Raw genomic sequence first — 21,805 nt, 5'->3', positions numbered from 1 at the left:
AATGTTAACCCTTTGCACTCGAATGGCGACTGTAGGGCGCAACTAAAAATTGCTGTATCGTTATTCAAAGTATTTTTTACATTATTAAATTTGTTTGTACTTAATAAATTACTAAACACTTCAGTATTGGACGAGTAAATTGCACCACTTTCGTATGTATAAAATGACAGAAAAATATACAGGGTGATCCGTTTAAGTAAGGCCATCTAAATATCTCTTTAGGTTATTGTGATAAAAAAAAATATTTGTTACGCAATGCGCATGGTGTCAATGGACCAAATATCTGGTAAGAATATTTTTGTGTGCACACGTGTGTGTGTGTGTGTCACTCACTTTCTCTTAAGTTATCATCAGAGATGTTAAAAATGGTGTCCTTCTACGGTGACACATCGCCTACGATCTCGATAGACATCAGTTCTAGGTAAAACTTTAATTTTCGAAGATGAAGATCATTTCAAGGTCATGTTATTATACATATCTGGATGTACTTTTCGATCAGTTACACGATGCAATAAAAAAAATGTAGTTATGTATCCAAAAACACCGATGACCTTGATAACTCCGAAAAAAATGACTTTTGGAAGAAAATATTTTTGCCAGATATTTGGTCCACTGACACCATGCACGTTATGTAACAAATATTTTTTGCATCATAATAACGTGAAGAGATGTTTAGGTGGCCTTACATAAACGGATCAACCTGTATAGAAGGGAAATATTGTTGGTCGGAAGAAATGTTTCGTTTTGGAGTTAAAATAGCTTCGAGTGCAAAGGGTTAACCTTCAGAGGGCCGGGGACAAACTTGCGAATTTTTGTGTAACGTGTCGGGGAAAAATGGACACTTTTTAAAAGCTAGTAATTTTTTAAAAATTCAAACGAACGTAAGCGCGTTATACACATGCAGAAAGTTTCACAAAAATGATTACGGCCATCGGTATTCGAGATTGAAAAGCGAACGATTTAGCCTGAAATAAAAGTCGGAAAGTGAAAGATGCGGTGCCATGCATCGAAGCCACTGGTAATGAGCCATCGAAGAATTTATTGCATTTGGGTGAAAGTTATCTGTCTTCTACGATATATCGCAACGGGAAATAAAACTGGTCTACGATCTGTCAATGCTACCCGGGACTGTTCGTTCTTTTTGTAACGAAGCGTGAAACATAAAGTCGCTGAAATAAAATGAAATTCGACACGAATGAAATTCGCGCTGTATAGAATTGACATAAATCTGGTACTACGTTAGGCCTGGTTCATGTCTGTACAATTGCGAATACAATTTCTTCACCACTATTTTCTTTCTACAAAAACATGCATGATAAGCGAGCTTTGAAAGTGTAATCACACAGTTTTAAACACGCATAAAACTTCGGTTTTCGGTATTTTATCGTCAAGATGTACAGGATTATATGATAAAAAGTTAAAAATTTCTGGGTTGCCAAGGTAAAGTTTAGCCGCTTATTTGGCAAAGAAATCTGGCACTCGTCATTTTAGCAGAAAAGGTTAAACGACTATAAACGATTCGCCGAGAAATGTCTGTTCTGAAATGTCGCTGAAGATTCTAATCCGTCGAATCTGAAACGCGTTGCAGCTTCCTACGTTTCCGCGAATTCATCCGGCGGTTCGATGTTAACAATTTTACCGGGGCGAGTGTTAACGGTAGGTGGAAGAGGTTCGCTCGATTAGCAATCTGACCGGGCGGCCTAAAGTTTTACGACTCGGAGGTAAAGAGGCTCTCCTGTTCCTTACTCCCCTCTCGAAAAGCCTGGTCGTCGCGTCGCGTCGAATGGAACTCGTTTACTCGGCTCTTACCTGAACAAGAGGCCGCGACAGGGGAGCAGAACGCTTTCGTAGAAACCCGACACGGTGCACCGAGTGTTTGCACATTGTATGTGTACCCCCGGCCATCTTCCCGTGCCACGGAACTGGAATATTCCGGCCCGACGAGTTTGCCGAGCGAACGATCGATTCGGATTTTTCGCGGTTCGACGACAATAATCGTTCTCTACGATAATGATCCTGTGCTCAGGGATCCGCGAGACGTTACGCGAAATCGTTCACTTTAGCACGACTCGATCACCCGAGAACGATGCACCTGCTGTCGAATGTTGGGCCCTCGAGAAGTATCCGAACTATTTTTGATTGACACGCTACGTAAATAATTAAAAATGACAAGAATTATTTTGAAAAACTGCGATTTATATCAATCATAAAATCTTTCAATGCATAGGGTAAAACTATACAATACGCCCCATTTTTAAAGAAAAATCAATAAAAAAGATATTCTTCAGTCATTTTTTATTTTATCTGTCAAATCACATAAATTGTTCATTTCTCTTCACAACTATTTCTTGATCACGAACAAAACGTAATAGAAAGTAGCATAAAATAATTATTTTTGTTAACCTTACGTCGGGCATATTGTAACACAGTAGATGGGTAAAATGCCACATCCATGTGACAATACGCCTCTACATAAATTATTCACTACTTTAGGTATATTATGCTTAATAAAGTATTATAAAAGTTTAAAGAAAAGCAACAAATACTATAGTTACGAACAAAAATAGAGTAATATCTAATGAAATTATATTATTTCTTATTAAGGACAACTCTTTTGGCTTTTCGACCACAACGATTGCAAAAAGGATTGTACATTGTACAGGACTCGTGTAACCAAGCTAAATATGATGTACATTGTATCCAGTCTTCTGTTGATTTAGTACAATAATAGTATTCCGTACACTCTACGCACTTATTAGTGTCTTCATCGGAAATTTCTTCTTCTGAAGTATCCTTATTCACTTCTATCTCATTGCTACTTTCAGAAGAAGATGTTCTATTCTTACTTCTTTTTGTCTTTGGTTTCTTTTCAGGATGTTGATTCTTGGCTAAATCTTTAGTATGTTCTAAAGAACAGTGTTCTGTTTAGCATGTTCTGTGCTAAGAACTATTGAACGACGTAAAGGAACTTTCGATTTTCCTGTACTAATATGCCTTCTTAGAGTCCTTGAAGGTATACTGAACACTCTAGAAGCTTCGTTAACTCCCATTTGTTTGGTTTTTACCTTCTCCATTGCCTCATTGAGATCTTTCTCAGACCATGATGCCCTTAATGTAGTCCTTACATATTTACGCGGCATTTCTATTAACAATTAAGAAAAAAAATGCGTCATAATACATAAACAGTATGATTTTGAAGGTGGTGCGTATTATCCAATAACGATTGGGCCGTTTTGTAAATTCTTGGATACAAAACGCCTCGGCGTAAATTTGGCAATAAATCATTGACAAGAGGCGTGGGTAACATCGATTTAAAGAGGTTAGTTTTTCTACTTTTGAAACATATACGTTAATTTATCATACAAGAAATAGTGACTTATAAAGCTGAATTTGTTTAGTACTCACCGCAAATTGGTCAGAAGCCGAAATTCGAACGTTTTGAATATTTTTCGATGAAATGTAATAATTACGCATATACCTTAGCAGCGTCTGTGGGCGACTGAGGTAGGTTCGAACGTGTCGTTTGCAACGGCGTATCCTTACTTATATGCGTAATACAATGGTGAGGCGTTTTGTTAACCGGGGCGTATTGTATAGTTTTACCCTATGGCTTTTTTATGCGTCAACCGAATCTGTAACAAACTACAAGCATGTCACGAACAATAATTATATTATTAACCCTTTGCACTCGGCGCTATTTTCATTCTAAAACTAAATTTTTCTTCCGTCTTAGAATATTTTCATTTTATTCATACGAAACTGATCCGATTTCCACATATAATATTTAAATGTTTAGTGATCTGTTAAATACAAATTTTGTAAAGTAACAAATACATTGTAATATTATTTGTAATTTCTTTGAAATAATGCCACAACCATTTCTAGTGGTGCTTCAGAGTCACCACTCGAGTGCAAAGGGTTAATATGCTGATGCAGCTGAAAGGAGCACCGAATAAAATCCCTCAACCACCACGGAGGATTCGCATAATTCATTCAGTCAGGAAACGATCGAGAAAAAATTCCTCGTTCATGTGTCAAGAAGTTGATAACATTAGTCGACTGAACCAATAACGAGCCGATCATGCACTTTATTAAACTCCGCGGCTAGTAATGATTCCACCCTTCGCTTCGCTTATTAGAAGTACATATATAGATTGCTTTCCAACCCATAAATAACTAATACCTTAATTTAACTGTCAGAAATTAGATGAAGCTATCGAAATGGATCAAATGAACTCGGACGCAGGAGTTAATCAATTTAAACAAGGAAATGTTGGCTACTGAATGGCTCAACGTGATTAGATTCCGAGTTTTATTTCAGACATTACAGAGAGATAATTGAAAATTGTATTGACCCACGAATGCACTTACAAAATGGTCAAGAATTTTTAAGTAACAACTATCTGTATCAAGGAGCAATAAGAAAATAGTATAGGAAGAGTGTACCACTTATTAAATTTTTGTGAAATTTCTGAGGCTACTGTTTGCAGCTACTTTATTTTGCAATATTGTTTAGATAGTAGGCAAGTAATCGGCAAAATGTCCATTTTCTTTAACTTACTGTCGCAAAAGTTTCTCAACTTTATGAAAGACTCCACATAGAATGTTCCACCAAAATATCTACCGAGTAACAAACACGATAAAAACTCGACCGAATTATATTAAATCCGTCGGTCCGCTGAACGTCCATCTTACATGGTCCACTTTGGAAATCGCTCGCGTTAAAAAGCGCTCAAGCGCACCTAATCACTATCTGTCATCGATAATGAAATACGAATTGCATCGGGCCATTGGCCGGATCAAATGGGTCGGCTTCAAGAAGAAATACAAATATTTCACTCGGTAGCCGTACATCACCACTAATCTATGGTTACACATCCATTACGAGTCGCGCGGATCGATCGTCCAAAAACGGACGAGCCTTCAGTTCGTGTAATCCATTTAGACGGTCGATCGGCGAAAGAGAGCGAGAAAGAGAGACAGGGGCGGGGGAGGCGGGGAGAGAAGGATCGAAGGAGACGGGGCTAGGTATACGACGCAAATTAGGCTACCTGAAAACCGGCGTGCAGGAGGTATCGCTCGCGATTAGCAAGTCGTCTTACCAAATTTAGCGAGCCGCCGAAAGCGCTGCGAGCATATCGCCGCACGGGATCGGCCATGTCACGACCCTTTCCTCCGTTCTTCCTTCGTGTCCAGTGAATGTTTCCATGTGTTTCCAGGAGAACGGACCCGGTGATCTTTAAACTCCAAACAGCGGCATTACGGCCGAATTTGGGCCTTAAGGGCCCCACCGTCTGTAAATCGCATTAATGTATTATTCTTAGCACGGCCGCCCAGGCTCCTAACCAAATGCAAGAATCGCAGGCGTTTCAGAAATTTCCGAGACACGCGAAAAACTACGATTTCACCGGAGTTCCTACCGATACCCGCGCGAGCATAACGATCGGAGGCCCGGATGCTTATGGTAATTTCGAATTTTGTCCTTTGATTTCCGTTGGTTTTTAAACTAGTCCGCTTACGCGCGCTGGTTCTAGCGATTTTTCCGTAAAATTGGATCAACTTTCTTGTAACCTTGTGAACGGTGACATTCGGCCCATGTTTAAAACTATATTACACGAATTTTCTATTATACGAACACGATGCAAGGCGATCCATACACAACATGATTTCTTTTCTAAATCAGTAAAGATTCCGTTCGTCGGAATAACCAAGTAACTGTTCTATTATCCGAACATTTATGTTCTTCTGAGTAGTTTGGATAATCGAGGTTCAACTGTATTTATTCTTCAGATCACGTTTTCGCAAGTGAAGCTACGAAAAGCACGTAAACGATGCATTTTATATTATTCTACGTGGAAATCTAGCGATTAATTTATCAGCTGTTATAACACAGGAAGCGTGTTCCTACAAGAAATGATAGACTATTTTCCCAACAACTTGCAATTTTCGTACGTTTCGCATATTTATGATGAGATTTGACCTGCAATCGTAATCGAATGGAATTTTTTCTAAAATCCAGAGACCGTAGCCAAGGTACAGCATACAGTGCAGCTGCACCGAAAACAACGCTCAGAACCAGAAGCCAGTTGCCAGGTACTTCGATGCATCGTGCAAATTACAGGGCGCGAGACAGACATTAGGGAATCAGGAAACCGGCTCGAAATCAATTTTAATCAACCATCACCGTCGTGGTGCAGCGTCATTATCGGTAGCAAATATATTGGGGTAATTAACCCCTGGGGAGTCAGTTTCTGAGCACGTGTTGGTCGGCTCGAACATCTTGAATATCATGATTCGAGCAAAAAGTATCGACCCGATGGAATTGGAAAAAATCGACTGCTGACAAAAGGAACCAAATATGAAACTGTTCCTTAATGAGAATTCATTCCCAGGAGTCTAATCCCTCTTTCTAAAACTTGTTAGAAGCAATGTAAAACTAAATAAAACATAGTATAAGAAACAATATCGTCTAAAGAAACACCCACGTGTGCTGTACATTGTGATTGTTTTTGCATTTATGAAATACCTGGGATCGTAAAAATAAATGAAAAACAGTCATGAAGAACGGTATATCATCATTTCGTATTTGTTAAAAATATCGAAATGAAGATTTTGCGAAATTTTTTAATGTCTTTCTTTCTTTAATAACTTCAGTAAGATAGGAATACTGTATCTTTTTACTGTTTTAAATCTCGCCTATTTTCGTCGTAGAAATTGCAGTTAGGGCATTGTGTAGACGATTTTGTTGCACTTTTCCGGCGCATATGGTGCGCGCAGCCGTTCGCAGGCTTCTCCGAACCCAATTCCGCTTGAACTCTCGTTGCTTCTTGTTCGCCCATGATCGAGCCGCGATGCTCTATCACTCGGGCAGAAATGATCGATCGATCAAGTGTCCGGTTTCACTGGCTAATTACCGTGCACTTTCCTCCGTCATCGGCTGGTAGCCTTTCCATTAAATTGTACTTGCACAACTTCCGTGTTTAGCGGTGCAACGTGCATCGAGACCGCGATCATAACCGTGCGCCATTGCACGCGCGATTGGGGAGAACGTTTAGAGGCCGAGAGCCGATTGTTTGAGCTCAATGAACCACGCCCGTCATGGTGGTTTCGCGACAGAGGGGTTCGTTACCACATCTTTTCCGATGGTTACGTCGGCTAGGAGGTCGCAAGGTTGACGTCTCAATCAAATGCAGACGCCATTGCGATTTATCGGAAATCAGCTCCTAGGAAATCCGCACAAAAAATTATAAAAAGAACAAATTTCACAATCTTATAAAAGCACAAAGTACCCTTAACATTTGACTTGGAATGAATAATTATTCAAAGAGTAAGACTAACGCTAGATTTTCGGGACCCGTCAAAATGACAGGTTCGAAATTTATTAATGCCGAGCACACACCTGTATGTATAGCGGCAGCCCTATCTGTCGAAAACGATTAAAATCGCTCAACTTTAAACGCGCATAACATCGTCAGGAACATTTTAATCTGTGACAGGAAAGGGGACGATTACGCGTGGGTTCGAAACGACGGTAAAATACCGGCCCGGTTGATTGACGCCGCGGCGATGAGGATTTCCCAACTATAATCAATTTCACCGGCAAATGAATGCCTCCTAACGGGACCGGTCTCTTTCGAAATTCCCCCACGTGAAATCCTCCGTGGGTCTTGATCGCGATTTCTATCGACGTTGCAGCTCATCGATTAATTATGCCTCGGTACGCGAGGGATTATGTTTCCGTCAGGTCGAATCTGAGCGGCGGGCATGCGTCAATTTTTCTTGTCCGACGCGAAACAAACGCATTCTAATGTAAGCATCTTGTCTGCAGTGATTACGACGATGATGAATGAACATTTGCACGACAAGCGATTACTTTGACCGAGGAACGGGTAATTGAATTTAATTACTCGTTATTAATCATTCCGCCGCCCGCCATCCTCTAAAACAATTAGATAACGGGGTCACTGTGTTCGCGTTTTCATAAAATCATGACGTGTCTAATTGCGAGCCAATTTTTCCACGACTTTTCTGTGCCGGCTGTTAACACGTTAATCGCGCTAAATCGAAAAAGACACGATTTATTACGGCAGTCGGTAATCTTCTTGCATCTTCTGGTAAAAAATAGTGTCAAGCTTATGCGACTAACGAGGTAGTCAGAGTATTAATGAATGCTGATTTTGTCGTGGAAAATTTCAAATGAACTACTTTAATGTGAAAATGGTTGCGTAGCGTGGCACTTGTTCAAACAACGTACACAGACGAGAACGTTCCAGACTTTTTGTAACTGAATCGAGAAACTCGTTTTAGGGCATGTCCCTTATGGAATTCCTTCCTTTTTCTTTATCACAAGCAATAGTCCTACGTTTGTTATTCGATTTTTGGAAAAAAGAATTTTTACATTAGGTAACACAAATGAACGACGAGTGTGTCCATATTTGATGTACGAAAAATGTATTTATATTCCCATAAAAAATACGTGTAGGTACAATATTTCTGTGACTGCATCGAGATATTTACTCGGCAGGGCACGCAAGTTAAATATGTCACGAAATTTATCTAATCTGCTTCTTCGTTTGGTGCGTCGTTATCAATGAGACTTTGGTTAAGCTGTTTACCTTTCCCTAGGGCCGTCTCCGTCGAATTGCATTGTCACACGAAATTACCTTCTTCAGCGTGGTGCGTCAAGTGGATGACAAGTTACTTTTTCAACCTGTTAGGAGCAGAATGATCAATCAAAGGGGAAAGACACTGGTGGTTCCAATACGGACCAGCTGCACCGGCTGTGCTAATATTTGGCAGACACCTCCAAGCCAACCCTAAAGATAGCTGTGGAACAATCTCGACAGTTTTGAGACGTGTCTTGTTCCCTCCATTTTGAACCTGCGTCTTGAATTGACACATAGATTGCTTCATTTTCGTCGAAATTAACTCCTTCTCAAAGCAACATGAACCATTTAGGTTTATTTCTTTTTTTTTTGGCACAGGAATCCATTAAAGAATTTATTTAATTCTTGTATTCTTGAAACTTGTACTTTTGCTTGTAATTTTCAAACCGTCAATTTTGCCTAAAATTACAACTAATAATTCTTTAGCAAACGACAGGAGTACAAATGAAAGGGTTACCTTCGTTTCAAGTTATCCGCCAGTTTTGAGACGTGTCTTGTTCCCTCCATTCTGAACCTGCGTCTTGAATTGAGACATAGATTGCTTCATTTTCGTCGAAATTAACTCCTTCTCAAAGCAACATGAACCATTTAGGTTTATTTTTTTTTTAGCACAGGAATCAATTAAAGAATTTATTTAATTCTTGTATTCTTGAAACTTGTACTTTTGCTTGTAATTTTCAAACTGTCAATTTTGCCTGTAATTACAACTAATAATTCTTTAACAAACGACAGGAGTACAAATGAAAGGCTTACCTTCGTTTCAAGTTATCCGAACCAATACACCAGATCCGAACGACACGATAATGACTAAATATTAAATCGGGGGAAGATTGGAGAAACCGTAATTAAGTCTAGTGAATCAGCCTGTTTTTTTTTTTGTGTTATATTTGATTACAAAACGCCATTTGACCTACATATAAACAATATACAAAAAAGATGTACAAGAGCTCTAAACATTGTTAAATTCCTTTGCGGGACGTGGTGGGGCTCTCATCCTGAGGTCCTCATTACTCTTTAAAAACGCAATTGAAAAACTGGAAAAAATTCAATTCAGCGCAATAAGAAAGGCTCTGGGTTACAGAATTTCTACACCCACAAACATTTTGCTGGCTGAGTCAGGTCTACCATTGATTCAAGAACGTTTGAAGCACTTATATTATTGCTATTTAAGTAAAATACTATCAAATAAGAACTCGTCAACCTTCAAATCTATAACAAGGTATCACAGAGTGAGGTATCACGCATGATTACTTTAATGTGTTTAGTCATGATTTTAAAACTATAATGACATCAATCCCAATAAACGTAGAATTTGGCAATGGATTGGCCAACGTAAGTTGTCCGAATGCTGAGCTGAAAGAAGAGCTGTCAAAGAACAGTGCCACAGCAATATATACTGATGGAAGTAAAATGTCTGACAGAGAGTTTGTGGGCACGGCTTGTATTTGTTCTGAAATTAATGTGGAAATTAAGAGAAATCTGAGCAACAGGGCTTCTGTTTTCACTGCGGAATGTATCGCTTTAAATGATTGTTTAGATATTGCTGTTAAAAATATAGATCGTAAAATCGCAATTTTTTCTGACTCACTAAGTGCCTTACAAAGCCTCATTAGCTGGAAAGTGAGAATCAAAACAAACAGTATCATACTCGAGATAAAAAGGAAATATAATATTTTGTTAAAAAACAATCACAACAGCAATGGCATTAAATTTTATTGGATCCCCTCCCATAAGGGTATTCAAGGTGATGAACTTGCGGACAGTCTAGCTAAATCAGCCACAGAAACCTGCAGTGCCTCAACATTACCAACCCCATTTACTGACTTGTATGAGGAGTTCGAGAGAAATGCACATATGCAAACCAAAAAGACTATAAAAGAGCAAGGCTTGACGAAGGGGAAAATATTTTTCAACCAATATTATACTGGAAGGTCTAAGCCATGGTTTAAACACGAACGGCTCCCACGAGAATTTATTGTAACTATTAATCGGTGCAGAGCCGATCATTATAGTCTTAATGCGTCCCTATTTCGTGTAGGAATTGTTAGTGACCCGAAATGCGACAGCGGACATAGTAGTCAGGACATTAATCATATTGTTTGGCAATGTAGCCTCTTCGATTTACAGCGATCTGGGCTAATTGAGCAGTTGCGTGAAATTAACCTTCAGTTGCCCTTAAGCTTGGAAATGTTGGTTGCCCGACCCAATATTGGGGCTTGTCTTCTTATTTTTAAGTTCTTGAAAAAATGTAATCTGCGAATTTGATTTAATTTAGTGTGGACTGTGTATGTATGAATATGTATACTGTAAATTGTCTGAGTGCAGCAGAAATAGATCTCGACAGAGATCTGGAATGCTTAAATAATTAAAAAAAAAAAAAGAAAGAAAAATCGAGGAAAGCGACGAACGGTTTCGAGGAACGCGGCGAAATCGAGGATCATCGATATTTTACCGTTCCGGTCTCGATCTCGGTGGAATAATAAGTCTCCGTTAGAGGCCACAGGAGGATCGTGGACGGTCCATCGACCTCGGGGACGGTCGTCCTCGATGGGACCGCGGGCTAACGAGCTAGATGCGAAATTCATTCCGATCCAGATATGATCTGCGTCCGTTTCTCGTCGACGAATCGTCTGGCCCCCTACGTCCGTCGTCGTTTCCCCCAGGGAAACCTCCTCCTCGAAGGAGGAGAGGAGAGGAGAGGAGAGGAGAGGAGAAAGGAAGGCCGGTCCCTTGGATCTCGACAACACGGTCGAACATCCTCCGATCAATTATCTCTCTCCTCGCTGGTCCCCTCGGCTTTCGCTGTAAGTACGTTAATTTATCGGGCCGCGGGTTCGCTACTAATTGCGGGCGCGCGGTAGAGTACCCCGTTCCGACTTCCGAAAAGTCGGAATTAATGATCGCGGGCCCGTTATTTATTAATTGAGCGGGATGCTCGCGTGCGATCGCACGAAACGATCGCGATGCCTTTAAAACGCTGATAGGGGGTTGAGGAGGGAAGGGAAGGGAAGGGAGGGGGACGTCGACGGGGAAGCGTTACTGGATCGGGGGCCCTCGAAGCCGTTGTAAACTCCGACGCGGCAAGTGGCGACGGCAACACGGCCGTTGTATTACGTGTGCTCCGGCCTGAATTATGAAAGCAATTAATATGGACCGGTAGCCGATACACGGGCACCGTGAACCGGTACGCGTCGTCGTAGATCGGCGGCGAGGCTTGTCCGCGCCGAACGGTACACAGGATACGCGTCTGTAGAACCAGAAGAACCCTCGATGGATAGACTCGGCCCGGCACCGACCGTTTTCTCCGTAAACGTCCTCTCGCGATCGTAAAGAATCGTTTGCCCTGCGCGATTTATGAAGAGCCCCTGTTAATTACACGTTATTGATTACAAACAGAACGGTTTTGAAGGTTTTTGTGTAAATTACCAGCAATATGAATTCTAATAAAATTTTCACCAGATCCCAAACAGTATTATAATAACCAATTGTACGTATATTCAAGAACATATTTGCCAAATACAGAAATTGTCATTAAATTATCCACCTCGTATTATAAATCTGAAACGACGCTTTGCCTACAGTGAGCACCAACACGGCCAAGTGCTGGTCGTCGCAGTAAATTCGTGAAATCAATTCCTCGACGCAAGTAGACCGTCTTAATTTACATAGGCTTTCTCTCCTAGCGCTTAAGGACGCGGAAGATAATTGACAGGACAGTGGGGAGAGAAGGTATCCGCGTCCGTCACTAATAAATTAAGCGTCGTTCCATTTGGACTTGAGATTCGAGATGAAAAATTGTATATCCGAACGCGTTGCACGTGTTCTAACTTCCGGTTCCAAATTTTCACCGCGGCCCGGATGAAGAAACTGTAAAAAAGCGTGTTCTCTCTGCTAAAACAAAAAAACAAAAAAACAAAAAAGGTAAAAATATCGAGTTTCTCGTGGTCGGACGGCCACGGTTTTCGAACGCTGCGTCGTTCGGAGCCAGCGATGTGGAAGGATTTCTTGAAAGTCCGGGTTAGGTCTACCGACAACGGCAACACCCCACCGATCGTAGTAACGGGCAGCACGCGCGGCCGACGCCCACGTAAAAAGGCGGAGGAACGTTACGGTGCACCTTAAATTAAATCGAGAGCCCGTGGCGTTACGGTGGCGTAATATCATCCGCCTCGAGAGTGTCCCATAAACTACTATCGTCATGGACAATGTGATATCGAAACGGCACGAGGACGGCTTCCGCTTAAATCCTCGGCGCGCTACGTCGCCTAAATAATGGCCTGACTCGAACTCGGTCATTCGACGGATACTTTGTTTAATCACTGTCTTCGTCTCGTTGACACGATTGCTTTACCGGGAGGGGTGGGGGAGGGGATAGGCTACCACCTCTGGCTTCACCGTATTTGGTGTCTTTGGTGATCAACAGCTGCGGATCTTCCCTGGAAGATTTATCGGGATACTGATTTCCATCTTCTTTTTCGGAACCTCTTTCTATGCCTTCTTCGTTCTGTACGTTCCGAGACGGCTCGATGTTAATCCTTTGAGTCCTATGAACCAGACTCGACATTGACTCTTGCACCAATACATTCATCGATAATGTCATGATTGCATGGTATGTTTGTGAAATTATCTGTGTTTCTTATATGTTCTAATAATAATAATAATAATAATATATTTATTTCAGCCTCGTGGCTATGAAGTGGACTTGGTTTGCAAGCTACTGACTATGTATTACGATGCTATCTTAACCATTCACACAGGGTTAACCATTTAGACCTGAAATTGATTCAGTCAGAATTTTATGGAATTTTCATTATAAATATAATTAAGTTTTAAAATCATCAGTAATAATTCATGCAAAGTTTGCTGGGAACCAATTGTCCCATATATGGCAGATTAAAGTCATTTCTATTCGAATGTTGAAATATTTCAATTTATTATTTCACTTAATGAACTGCATCGTATACGATGGACAGTTGGTCTGAAAGGGGTGAAAATCGAAAAGGTGGATAAAACGAATGTAATAAAAACAGTCGAGTAAAAAGCTTGAATGAAATAAGTCAAACAAATGAAGCAAGATATATCTAAATTACACAAACTAAGAAAATACATGAAACAAGTAAATAATGTTACGAATAAATGGCTGTAGAGAAAACGAGAAAAATGTACAAAGCACTCTATATTGAAATATATTACGGCCAGCGCGAGGTTCGGTATCCATAAATCTCGAGTTTTCAATTTGACTGTAGCGTCCACCGCGTTGTACATACCTACGCACAAAGAAACGCTCGTTTACAAATTCCTGTAGATTGTCCGCGGCTCAAAGGGACGGCCGACGTTGGTGTTCTACCTGGTTGAATGAAATTCAGAAATTTCGCGAGTTGGCCGGGTTGCGGAGCGCGAAGACAAGCGGGCCCCGCGATATCGCAATCTCTCGAAACGGATCGGGCTGACGAGGGACACGGAGGCAATCGATAAGGTCTGTCGTCCTCGGTAACCACAAATCAATGCGGACGCGCCGCAGACCCTTCGATCGTAAGGGCCATTAAAGCACGTTCTCCATAAAATATTTTATCCGGTTTGCGGATCGATTTGAAATCCGTGGTCTCTTCGGGGCCCGGGAGAACGCGCGCCCGAGAGAGTACTCTCGTGCTCTCTCTCCGTATCTGCTCCCGGGCGCGGCGTTTCCTCCGGAGCCTGATCTCGGGCTCCGGGGCAGCCTTTTTCGGCGCACCAAATTCATAAATAATGGCTCAAGACCGGCCCCTTACCTCGTGTATCACGGCCTGAATTTGTAGTCTTTAAACCTTTTAAGGTTTTTGCGAACGGGACGCGCGCCCCGTTCCTTATAATCGCCTCCTCGAGTGGATCCTCCGTGCGGATCGGCGATCGCGACCGGCTCGTCTTCGGCTAGAGGATCGTCTTCGGGGCCCTCCGGCCCCCGATCACTGACCCCCCGTTGAACGCATTCCTTGACACAAGTACTGGCACTTGGCCAGTCCTCCTCGCCTGCTCCTACAATGAAATTTCATTGTCTACGCTCCCCGGACTCGGCCGCGATCGACGGAATCCGGCAACCGCTGCTACCCCGACGTTGATCCTTTGGATCGCTCGCGGACCGACGTCGTAAAAATCCTTCTTACGCCGTAAAAAAGTTGATTGAAACGCGTAATTCCCCTGGCAGAGATGAATTTATGTAATGAGCACAGTTCCTCGGACGCCGACTGACCGACGATACCTTGGACAGATATTCGGACGTGTTTTGGAGCAAGCGTCGGTGTTTTGTTGGGTTCAGGATATTTTTCTACACATTCGTGGTTTTCAAGGAAACCTTTCAAGCATTTTTATTTGTTCTACGGGAAAACCTACGACTAACGCTTTTACACTTTTTATGATACAATTATAGAAAATACAAGTTTGATTTCATGGAAAATGTCTGTGCAAATACGGACCATATTAACACGTTGACTGCCATGTCACCCATATGTGAGTGACGGAATTATTTGTCCAGGTTTTAAAATGAATTTTTACGTTAATATATTAATTGTACCAAATTTGATTGGGTTCTATAAAATGCAAGAAAGTTGGAGGACTGCTCAATATCATACATTTAATTTTTTTCAATTTTTATTTCGTGAAATAACTTACTTTGATTCTATGGAATTTTTTAGGTTTCTAGTTTGGCAGTCAAAGTGTTAAGCGAAAATCGCTTGAAATGTAATAAATTCAATCTTGTCTTTTTTACAAGGCACACGTACCAATTTTAAAGCTCGGCAAGCTTGGGATTAAATAACAGTAAGAATAGCATTGATTATCACGTTTCGCGTGTCGAAGCATCATAATCCAATTATAAATTTCCAAAACAAACCAGGCGGAGTTTCTTGCCACTCGACAACCGGCGGCCGCCGCAAAAAACTACCCTTTCGCATTAACACTTTTTTTCGCACAGCGATCATTTCACGGGGCAAAAACCTTTTGTAGAAACGAGAAGTAATTACGATAAAAAAATTTCTGCTAAGAAAATTAACCCGTTGCCCTACAATATCGAGTCAGACTCGCGATGAAGATTCCGAACAGAGTCCAATAAATATGTATGTTATTAATTTCCTTCAAGCCGAAATAAAATTGTATTTTGTTGTAGTTGACATATATCCTTTGGAAAAGACATAGGCATACAATAAATATAAACTTTGTTTTTTTTTTCTACTAATCGTTGTAATCACAAAATAAATAGTAGTGCAAGGGGTTGATCTTGGCAGATGCTCGAAAGATACGATGTCTACTATTAATTTCGATATATTGTTGTAGAGCACAAGCAGACTGTTTTATTGCCTGTGAAGGACTGGTTGATAATAATTTCGCGAGTAAAATCGATACTGTCAACTCGGGTCGCGCGATTCGAAAATCTGGAAAGAAATTGAATTTTAGTAGACATTCACGACGATGTAGGTATATTAATCTCGCTGCACAGGAGTAGGCCACGAAGAAACAGCTTTATTATCCTCTCGTACAGTTTCCGAATGTTGCCATTGGACATCGGCCACTCGCGAACCGGTCCGCGTAAAAAGCCACCCTCTTGCGTAACCACCCTTCGTCGGACGGTAAAAATTCCCCGTGGCAAGAACGTTCTGCACAATTGGATTCAACACGGATTCTATTAGCGTCCAACGGCGCGTCGTTTTACATAATGGCCGGCAAACAGTTTCTTCCTCCTGTTCCAAGGGGAATCAAAGCGCGCACGTTCCCCGCGTCAAAACTTCTGTCCCCGTCTCCGGCGCGGTGACAGACTTTCTACCGTCACCGGTCGTCTGTCTGCTTTCGGTCCCCTGTTTTCCTTAACGTCGAAACAATTTCTTTGTCGCTCTCGTTCGCCTATAACATACTGTACTGTACTGTACTGTGCTATACTATACTATACGCTGCCGCGACCCGCGACGCATTGTACGCGGAGGCCCCAGGACAAGAACAGGTAGAGAGACTAGAGAAGAGATAACGGTAGTGGCCACTGACAAAGCTGACAGCCATTTCTTTCATAGCCGCGTGTTCTCCTCCCTGCCCTCTGCTCCATATATCCTATTGTAAATAGGAACCGCGTCGAAACGTTCACAGCTGTCCACGGACGCGCGAGATATATCTCTCCAGGATCTCGATCCCGACAGCTTTTCGAGTTGAGAGGCGACTTTCACGTTCGACTCTCCTCCCGTTTCGTTCTGGTTTATGCCGGGATTTCGTTATTATTTCAAACGTCGTCGTCGTCGGGCCGACACCGTTCTTCTCGTCGCGAGGATCCGTCATGCGTCATTCTGCCACCAAAATGTGAACTCCGTGAACGCCGAGATTTTTCGTGGCACGATTTTATGCATAACTGAATAGGTATTACGTGGGAAACGTTGATTCGTCACTGTCGCAAGTAACTTGTTCCTTTGAATAAGAGCAGTCGTTGTTTTCGGACTTTGTCGCGGTGTATATCAATTTATTATTAATTTCGTGCTGTTCCACTTGACCCTTTGCGGCGGCGATCTTTTTCTATTGTGTCGCATAAATTACATTAACGAACAGAGGTTGCTTGGTACTGCTACGATGGTGACATTCGTTCACAAAGCTGAAAAATAACCGAGGTTAATGCTTAAATGAAATTCTGAGGACAGGCCCTTTGGGAGGTCGCCCTTAACTTTGTGATCGATAAATATTTTTGGACAGGACAACTATGGCGTGCTCCCCGTAATAAACACTCTTGAACTCAAAAACGATTTGTTTATGAAGTCTCACAGTTTTCGAGAAAAAAATTCCCTGCAATCACTATCTTTCGGCCTCCTGGCGGAGCCATCCGTGTATCTTGAGGGGATATCAGAGTTGAAATTTGAACGGTAGAAATTCGATATTAAAATTTGATATTCCTCCGGTTAGCAGTTCGAAGAAGAACAGCGCGCCCTCGGCGTGTTAATTGTCCGCTACAATTCATAAACGTCCCGTGCCGGTTTTGGTCGAAACGGAGGACGCGACGGTCGAGTCGAAAATTCGAAAAACTGGTTGGGAGATCGGCCGCGATAAGCGAAGTTTCCGTGGCGGTTTTAAGAGCCGAGGAGCTTTCGTCGTGGTAGCGTTAGTCGTCCGAAAGCTGTCGGTGGGTTCTTCACGTCGTGCCGCGCGGTAATCCTATACGTCTTGAGAAACTGGTTTCCGCACGACGTGTTGCGGGTAGCGCGCAAAACAAATTAATAACAAGAACATCATAACCGCGGACCCAAGGCTGCCCAAGACGATCACGAGCCGCTGCTGATATACCGGGTGATCCGGATTGCTATTGTTCCGCAAGAGGGAGCCTTCCGCGATTGCTACCGGATCTTCTCACAGTTCAATTGCGTCTTCTGGTCGGGAACTTTCAAACAATCGATCTTACTTTTCTTACATTTTCTTTAAGCACGCGTCTTTAGAAATATGCCTGCGAAAGGGCTTGTTTCAATTCGTAGGAAATTCAGTCTTTTCAAATGATCGAGAAAACTTATCAGGCTTTAAAAAAATGGTTTCAGATGCTCCCTTTCGAGTTTGTTACAATATGTTTCCGTAGGAATTTTTTAACTGTAGAACGCTTAAATCGTAGCTGAAAGATTGCACTAACAATGGAACAGACCATTTTCCAATTAGAGATTTTAGCATTCAAAAACTTGTACAGACCGGTACAATATTGAATACATATTTACCGGAGTTGTTCGTTAAAAGCGAATAATACTTCGCGAACGGTGACGCAATAGTGATCGAAACGCGATTATGAAACACAGTTATTATTATTATTGTCATGCTGGTTCGAGAGTTAGACTGATCGAAATGCTGTCGCTAACCGAAGTGACAAGCTGTAGAGCGTATGTTGGTGCACATCGCCTTAGGGCTTTGCAGGTATAATGCGAACAGTTTTCTGATAGCTTGTACGTACAGGGGAGTGCATAAATAACTGGATCTGTGTACGTGCATAATGCGGAATAGGCGTGTTACGTGACCTAGTGGCAGCCTATCGATAGTCGGGCATGCTTTGCGTTACCTCATCGCGCAACAACCCAGCTGCCGTTGCTTTTTTACATTAAATATGTTTTGCCAGCGTATAATTGAGCGGAATCTACAGAAATTAATTAAGCAGAATCTACAAAATTCAAACAACTTGTTCAATAATACAAGAATACAAATTGAGAAGAAGAATACAAGAGACAAATAATTTTTGTAACATTTCCACACCATGCAGATCTTAATAAAATTTAGTTTACTTAAATAGATTGTAGTAAAAATTGATTTTCAAATTTAGTAAAAAACTTCTTAAAAGTTATGGACAAAGTGAGAACACTGCCGCAGAAACCGATATTACAGCAAATTGAGATTAAGCAGCCGGGCGTCTATGAAGAAATTTTCACCAAGTCATCGATTCGACAATACCCGATCGATTATCTATCGGTGGGATCAACCGCAATGATTAAGGGATAAAAAAGCTTCGGTCACGAGCAACGAGCTCTTAAGAGGTAGTGCGACCGTTTAGCCACAGGGTGGACTTTATGTCTCGATGCTTCAAGGTCAGCGGTGACCGGCGATGGCAGGTCAAGACAATCTTTACTTTTCAGGATAACAATGGCTGAGTCATGCGATATCGTATCTGGCTGATACACGACTCGCGGCGGATTCTTAACGGCGGGGAGACCTATCATGATCGAACGTGCACCACGGTTGTGCTTCTCGATCTTGCGATCTTTGCGGTTTATTTGCTCGTAATGACTCGTGTCTCGCAGCAGCCTTCGCGCGCGTCTTGCATTGTTTTTCTTATTCACTGAAATTCGATTATTGGATCCATCGGCTCGCTATGATATTCTGATCCTAGAATTATTTCGATAGACTTTGGCAAATCTTATAAGTAGAGTTTATGCATTTCTAGGTGAAATTTAAAACAGTGAAGAAATTACAAACATTTAAGCGCGTCGGTATATTATTTTCAACTATGCAACATTTTTAAAGGAAGGGACATATTTTTATTTGGCTCCTGTTTCTTAAAATCGGTAGAGAAAATGTTTATTTAGCATAAAGATCCACAGTCTACTCGTAAGTGGTTCAAAGGTAGACATCTTTATGTTTGTAATAGTTTTCATAATAGTAATTCATAAGGCTATGAAATACTCTTCAAGGGTGGGAATAATAATAGGCTAGTAACAGATTTTGAAGTAGAACGAGGAACGTTTCTAACGCTATCTAAAGTCGAACGTTTCCACCACGATACACTGCGATGCACAGTATAGTCGGCAGAAGAGGGAACTGTTTACGGTAGCGAGTTTTTCAAATAAAGCAGCAGATACGGGGAAAAGGTGACCCAGTGTGGCGATTTGCATATGATAGATTCGAATCTGCCGTTTATCAGCAGGGGGAAGTCGCGTACAAATGGAATTTTTACGCAGATGAACCGAGGTCGATTCGGCTTGAACCACATTTATGCATACAGCAGACTGAACTGAACAGTTTACATTCTACGGTGTGGGACGCGCCGGGTGAAAACAATATTAAATACGTGTCAACGCGGTTGCAGCAATGCGACAGAACGTACGGTTACTGAAAATAATTTTGTCTTATCTGCTTTCACATTTTATCCAGGCTGCCCGATTTGCGAAAACGTCGTCGAGGCAAACGCAATTTTGTAATAAACATTACAGTTTTGTGCGTACTGTCAAAAATCAGATTTCTGGCTAATTTTAAACAGAATTTTCTTGGCTTCCGAACCTACTCGCAACATTCTCTTTCGCATATCGGTGCTATTCATTAATAAATTAGAAAAGAAAAAATTAAATCCTAGAATTGCATTTACCTAGAACACAGGTGCTGCTATAATATGTTGATTAATTACACTTTTTCATATGATTTATACATATTTTCAAATTTCAGAAATTAAGCACAGTTAAACGAGCTACATTTAGATAAATAATTTGTATAAAACATGAAATGGATCCTGAATAATTTTTCTACACACCGTACAACGCCAGGTGGTTGGAGTTCCCTCGGGGGTCAGTCGAACAACCTGTAAAGTATTCGAGGAGTCGGTCATTGGGAGGACAGGTCGGCTAATTTCTGCCACTCGGGGACGTTCGTTAATATTTTAAGTTGACTATCTTCGCTCGGGACTGTCAAGAAAGGCAGAGGAAGGCTGGAACGGGGAGGCAAAGGGCGGCCCTCGTGCGTGCCACCTGGAACGAACAGTTCCCGGTGGATATTTGCATGCGACACGACGCCAGAATGCGGCACTGGCCGCTCCTCGATACCGCGATTCCCTTTCCCGTCCTCCGTTTTGCTCGTTTTCGCGTCGTTTGTTTATCCCGCCGTGGCCAGAGAGCCGGCTGAATCCTTTTAACAGGGATTTTTCGACGGCCACGGGATTCCAGTCGTGGAGTACGCTGCATCTCCTTATGAAAATACTAACGATACGGCGGATTACGACCGGCGGCAATGGACACTGGATGATCATCCGTGTCGGGCAGCTTCGTTAATTATTCTAATTAGAGGCGAGCCGGTCTTGCCCTCACGGCGACCCCTTATTCCGCGACACGGACCGGCGAATCGGAGAATCGGACGGCCCCTACGGCGAAATTCGAGCGAGTGATTCATCGATGATCGCGACGTCCTTGCTGATAGCGTATCCGTTGCGACATAAGTGACACAATCCAGAAAACTGCATGGTGTCCCAAGAAATGTGTGTGCGCTTCAACAGCTGGATAATTAGACTGCGGATTTTATGCATTTATGACGAAAATCAGTGGGTGACACATAGAACAGTAGGAAGATAAAAACAGTTCACACTTGTTGAAGTTATTTAACCCTTAAGTGCATAGGTAAACTAAATATTAGCAACATGAATGCATACATGGGGTCCATTGAGGACCCCACTTACCTAATTCCTTGCTAACTTTGATTACAGCAACAATTTATTTCTGTAAACACATTAAACATAACCTAAATATTGACAGAAGCAAATAGCTGAACTCTCAGTTCACAAATGGCGCGGCTAAAAATGTTAACACAAAATCCAATACTGGGGTCTTTTGCGGACCCCACTCATGCATTTAAGGATTAAGAGGGAAACAGATTTTTATTTGGTTCCACTACTTCGTTATTGATACAGGCAA

At 41.8% G+C, this 21,805-nt stretch overlaps 1 protein-coding gene and 1 long non-coding RNA gene across 2 annotated transcripts in view; one reads left to right on the top strand and one right to left on the bottom strand.

Annotated features, from left to right (window-relative positions):
* Egfr (epidermal growth factor receptor) overlaps positions 1 to 21,805 on the top strand; it is a 261,244-nt gene that overhangs the window by 68,422 nt on the left and 171,017 nt on the right. The window lies entirely within an intron of this gene.
* On the bottom strand, positions 2,981 to 5,157 carry LOC143355882 (uncharacterized). Its single transcript, XR_013082570.1, has 3 exons — positions 5,103 to 5,157; positions 3,406 to 3,632; positions 2,981 to 3,142 (listed from the first exon to the last, which is right to left on the bottom strand). It is a non-coding gene; the product is annotated as an uncharacterized LOC143355882 (long non-coding RNA).

The sequence above is a fragment of the Halictus rubicundus genome, chromosome 7 (assembly GCF_050948215.1).
Source record: "Halictus rubicundus isolate RS-2024b chromosome 7, iyHalRubi1_principal, whole genome shotgun sequence".
Taxonomy (NCBI): domain Eukaryota; kingdom Metazoa; phylum Arthropoda; class Insecta; order Hymenoptera; family Halictidae; genus Halictus; species Halictus rubicundus.
This window is presented reverse-complemented; position numbering and strand designations above follow the sequence as displayed.